Source organism: Musa acuminata, chromosome BXJ3-5 (assembly GCF_036884655.1).
Source record: "Musa acuminata AAA Group cultivar baxijiao chromosome BXJ3-5, Cavendish_Baxijiao_AAA, whole genome shotgun sequence".
NCBI classification, from domain to species: domain Eukaryota; kingdom Viridiplantae; phylum Streptophyta; class Magnoliopsida; order Zingiberales; family Musaceae; genus Musa; species Musa acuminata.
Genome location: NC_088353.1, coordinates 9,947,475 through 9,953,685, shown reverse-complemented (window position 1 = coordinate 9,953,685; position 6,211 = coordinate 9,947,475). Strand labels below are relative to the sequence as shown.

At 27.3% G+C, this 6,211-nt stretch overlaps 1 non-coding gene across 1 annotated transcript; it reads left to right on the top strand.

The window, feature by feature from the left end:
* The first annotated feature begins 5,962 nt into the window (after positions 1-5,962).
* On the top strand, positions 5,963-6,043 carry TRNAL-AAG (transfer RNA leucine (anticodon AAG)). The gene has a single exon. It is a non-coding gene; the product is annotated as a tRNA-Leu (tRNA).
* The last annotated feature ends 168 nt before the right edge of the window (positions 6,044-6,211 follow it).

The window sequence follows — 6,211 nt, the reverse complement described above, 5'->3', positions numbered from 1 at the left end:
ATAGGTGGTTTTCTACTGGAGAAGAGACACGTTAGAGCTCCGCTGACCGTTGGACGCATGCTTCGAGATGTGTGTTTCAGCGGTCGTGAGAAATAGTATTTGTTTCCCACTCGTTCGTTGCCGACCCACAAAACTACACGGCTTGTGATTGGAAGCAGGATGCGAGCTAGGGAATATTAACATCTAACATCACAGATGAATGAATTACGCAATTAGTTAAGCTGCTCGTTGGTTTAGATGGTAAAAGAACGTTTATGAAATGTAAATTGAGGTCCAATACATATTTTAAATATTAAATGATGCTCGATAAATTTTTTTTTTCAAATCATATTTGACTTGGATATTGTATTACAAGTGTATCAGCATTACCTCATGCTACCATAAGCATTTCATTATTTATGGGATATTAATATAATTTTTAAAGTTTTTAAAATATCTCATAAATATTATTTATCATGATAAGATTGTCAATATGATTTAACGAGAAACTAGCATTATTTATGTCCTCTATAATGTGCAATTGTATTTATTTATTTTAAATATTATTATACATTTATTTATATGATTATAATTTTTATTTCATATGAATTTTTTTATAAATTACACACATTTGTTTATTTAGTTTATTAATTTAAATAAATATATTTATTTATTTATTTATTTAATAAATATTTAAAATATTAGAAAGATAAATTTATTACATAATATTAAATGAACTTTTTGAAATATAACTTTACCGAGCAATACTTATGTCAATATGTATTTAAAATATAATTTTCATCTATTATTCATAGGACACTTAAATCATCCTATAATAATATATTCATTCAAATATTTTTTGTCAAATATATATTTAAAAAATATAAATATATTCTCAAATAGACAGTGAGGAGTTCGAATCCACCTTTGCAACTTACCTTTTATAAAAATAAAAATAATAATAATAATAATAATTAGCCGTAAACTTCATCCTATATAACATCCACACGAATAGAATTCGGGTACCCACTTTCATACCTGAACTATTTCGTGACTGTGTCCAAAGTAGCCAACTCTAATTGAACATATTTCGGCAAAGCGTCTCATTTTACATTTTTTTGGTTGATGTTTTTTTTTTCTTTTTTTCTCCACGGTGTTCATAATGTTCCTGAAAGGACATTTTTTATAAAAAATTCTGCCAATCATATGAATCATTCCATATGATGAAACGACTAATTGTTATGCCAATTACAATATTAAAAGGGTTTTATTATTGTTTGTATCTTCGCAACAAAAATATTATAACCTACATTAAAGTCAGTATTTAAAATCAACTAACGTTGGTAAGCTATATTGGTTTTGAGTCAATTAAATAAAAGAGATATTTAATATAAGGTCACCCTACACAAAAAACACCGGTATTTAATGCGATAAAAAAAATACCCCAATGTTAGGGTTTTACCTAATGAAACGTCATGTTTCCATTGTTTTATTTAAAATTTTAAAAAATATCTTTCTAATCAATTTGGCCCTTTGTATTAATCATGTTGTCCTGATTCAAACCCGATCAACTCAAGGGTTGATTCGATCTAATTTCGATCTCGATACAGGATGAATTAATTCTTGTCAAATCATTCGAAAAGAATCATACTAAATTACGGGTCGAGTTGGATTTAAATCGAGAGAGACGAAAAAAAATGAGAGCTATAATGAACATATGCAACCTTATTATAGGCAATGGTGATGAGCAGTCCTCTCTTCTTCGATGATGAACAATGATGCGATCCTCACCCCTCCAACGACGATGGCAAGTATAACATGTGCTCCTATCAGTGACAGCATCCTTTGATCCTCTCCGACAGCCAACGACAATGACATCCTCAGTAACTTCATTAGCAGCAATCTCATCTTATCTCCTCTCTAGTAGCAGCAACCTCATCACCTCTTCAGCAACGTCATCTACTCTTTGATTATGAATAGTTCGATTTTTTGTTAGTAGCGACATCATATCAACAACAAAAGTAAATTATTGAAAAAAACCTAATTTTGTATACTATTGCTAATATCTTCTTTGAAACTTTTTGACTAAGTTGAATAACAAATGTATATATATGTATATATATATAAATATATATACATATGTATATATATATATGTATATATATATAAATATATATACATATGTATATATATATGTATATATATATATATATACATATGTATATATATATATGTATATGTATATATATATATATATATATATATATATATATATATATATACATATATATATATATATATGTATATATATATATATGTATATATATATATACATATATATATATATGTATATATGTATATATATATATATACATATATATATATATACATAAATATATATATGTATATATATATACATGTATGTATATATATATATGTACATATATATACATACATATATACATATATGTATATATATATATATGTATATATATATATATATGTATATACATATATATATATATATATGTATACATACATGTATTTATATATATATGTATACATACATATATATTTATGTATATATATATGTATACATACATGTATATATATATATATGTATATATATATATATATGTATATATATATATTGCTGGCATGTGTTTGGTTTGTGATTATTGAACATGTGTTTTTATTGTGATTCATTACATATGTTTTTATAGTGATTTATTATATGTGATAGTGACAGTTCTTACTTGTGCATGAATTTAGGTTACTTTATTTAGGAAATAAGGTGCTTTGGGTTGATTATTGATCGATCGTAGGGTTCTTTATTTGTGAAATGTAACATGAGTATAACTGAAGTAATTTTTCTCAAACCAATCCAAACTACCCAAATAACTTTCCTAATATGGTTATATTGGTTTAGTGTTATTTTTTAATTATTATTTTTAATTTAGAGTAATTAATCATCCAAATATGTTATTTTTGGTGGAATGTATGATGAAGTATAACTCAAGTATAACGTGAGTATAAACTTAATAATTTTCATCAAATCTATTGAAACTACTTTCTAAATATACTGATTCTAGTATGTTTATTATTTTTTAATTTATTTTTTGATTTTAGAGTAATTAATTATCATAAACGATTATAATATTTTTTATATTATTTTTTAAAAAAAATTTATATGATTTCAAAAATTAAATTTTTCAAAAAGGGTTTCATAGTTCTATGCAAAACTATCGCTTGGTCTAGGGTGGTACCATAGTTCGTGATCAATAAACCATTGTATATAGATAGTACCACTACTATTAAGCACCGTTACATAGTGATAGAATGTAACACTGCTTGGTGGAAATGTGACGTTGATGCATGCCTCGATGGCATTGGCCATAATCACCGATGCTCAATAAGAGGGCATGGCCAATTTCTTGCCCTAACAATATCCACCGTGACCAATAATACTCATCAAGATGGTGACAACAACCTCTTTTCAGGCCATTGCACAATGAGGCCTAGTGAGAAGGCGATGGCTACGACTACTTCAATTGCTAGGTTGAGTGATCACACTCTTGTTACTAATGTCGACTATGATTAGTGACCAAAAAATTAGCAATGACAAATAAGGTTTGACAATATAATTAGGGAGAAATATAAGGGTCAATCTAAGCCTAAATTGAGCAAAACAAATAATTAGTTTATTTTAAACCTGGTGTGATTTATAAACAAGTTCAAACCAAAAACCTAGAATCAAATAGATAAGAGTCAATAGATATTGTCCATGCATTTCTATTGTGATTGTGATAATTCATACTTGCGCGTGACTTTAAGGTACTTTATTTGGAAAATATTGTATTTTGGATTGATTATTGATCAAAGTATAACTTGACTATAACATGCGTGTAAACCAAGTATAACTCGGGTATTTTTTCTTAAACCAATTCAAACTACCCAAATAACTATCCTAATATGATTATATAGGTTTAGTGTTATTTTTTCTAATTATTTTTAATTTAGAGTGACTAATCGTCCAAATATATTATTTTTGGTGAAATTTGTAATAAGTATAGCTCGAGTATAACGTGAGTGTAAACTTAATAATTTTCACCAAACCTATTGAAACTCCTTTCTAAATATCCTTATATGATTCTAATATATTTAGTACCATTTTTCCTAATTTATTTTGATTTTAGAGTAATTAATTATCCAAATAAAGGATTTATGTTATGAATTTGTAATTGAGTATAACTCGAGTATAACTTAAAAAAATTTTACTAAACCTATCAAAATTCCTCTATAAATATTTAATATAATTATAGTATGTATAATATCACTTTTCCTAATTTCTTTTTATTTATAGATGATTTTTATCTCGATTTATGTTTTGAATATGTTATCAAGTATAACATAAATGTAACTTAAGAAAGTTTCATTAAATATATCTAAACTTCTCTATAACTATCATAATATTATTCTAATATTTTTGGTATTATTTTTAAATTCTTACCTGATTTTAAGTATTAAATTTTTCAAAAAGGGTTTCATAGTTTCTAGGCGATACTATCGCCTGGTTTAGGACGATACCATCATTCATGATCAATAAACTACTAGATATAGATAGTACCACTACTATTATGTAGTATTACATAGTGATCAAATATAACATTGCTCGGTAGTATTGATGATGCTTGCCTCGACAACATTGATCGCGACCATCGAGGCTCAACAAGAGTGCAAGGCCAACCTCTTGCCCCAACAATGATGATCATAACTAATAACCCTCACCAAGACAGTGACAATAATCTTTTTCCCCATCAACAAAGGTTATTGCACAATTACTGAGGCCTAGTGAGAAATTGAGTCATGACACTCATATTATTGACATTGGCTATGACCAGTGGCAAAAAGGTTAATAATGGTAAATAAGATTAGACAATATAATTTGAGAGAAATATAAGGGTCAATCTAGACCTAAATTGAGCAAATCAAATAATTAATTTATTTTAAACTATCAACCAGTTCTAAAATCAATTAACAGATATGGTTCATCATTATTTGATTTTATAAAAGATATCTTCATACAACTACAAAAAAAAAAAAAATGGAGAGGCCATTCCTGTAAACCCCATTATTATCTTCTACAAAATCAGTTATCAAATATACTTATCAAATATATTTATCAAATATACTTTTGAATTAAGTTGTATCTAAAAACCTTAAATAAGCTTTTTTTTTACTTTTTTCTTCGAATTTATTGTAAACTCGACTAAAAGATATCGGAATTCAATTTAAGAGAATCAGTTAGACTTACTCGACTAAAACCTCAACATAGCGACTTATTTTTCTATTTACATTCGTCTTAAACTGGCTACAAAAGCTATTGATCTAAATATTGTATAATGAAATGGATTTAATACATGATTCGGAAGTACTTTACTAAAAGTCGTTGTTACATATAATTACACGATGCTTTATTAATGATTACATAATTAACTGAAATAGACATTAAATGCAATTACCCATCTAATATGGACACCGATCATGACTCTTTGTGATCCTTCGTCAAATTAAAGTTTAATAGCGCATTACTATAGATTCTTATGTGATTTCCATCGTCTGTTTATGTCTATCAAAGAACAAAATATGATCATCCATGATATTTTCGGATTTTTAAGATCAGTCATTATGGTTCATTTTATATGAATCCTGATTGTAACAATTAAAATTATTTTGGACGTAAGCAGTAACCGCCCAAAATCAATTTTTTGGAGGATAATTATCCTCGAGGTTAATATTAAATATGAGTTCAATCAAATAGAGATAAACGAAAAGCCCTACGGTCGAACAAATCAATATCCAAAATCAACATAAGATTTTCGATTCAAGGCCCATTGATTTAATGATCGCAAGTTAGCTTGTTCGTGTACAGTCACCTAAGATTATCTAAATTTATATTTATGAGTTTACGAATGTACTAAACGTTGAGATGGCCGAGTTGGTCTGAGGCGCCAGATTAAGGTTCTGGTCCGAAAGGGCGTGGGTTCAAATCCCACTCTCAACAAAAATGTGAATGTTTTTTTAATAGTAAGATTATGAATTCATTTTTGTATCTTAGAACATTTCAGAGTAATGTATGTATGCAATGCGTTCATGTTTGTAACTGGGGTCATATTTTTCTCAATATCCAATTTGAATTAAGTTTGGGGATGGCAACGATTTGGTTTGGGTT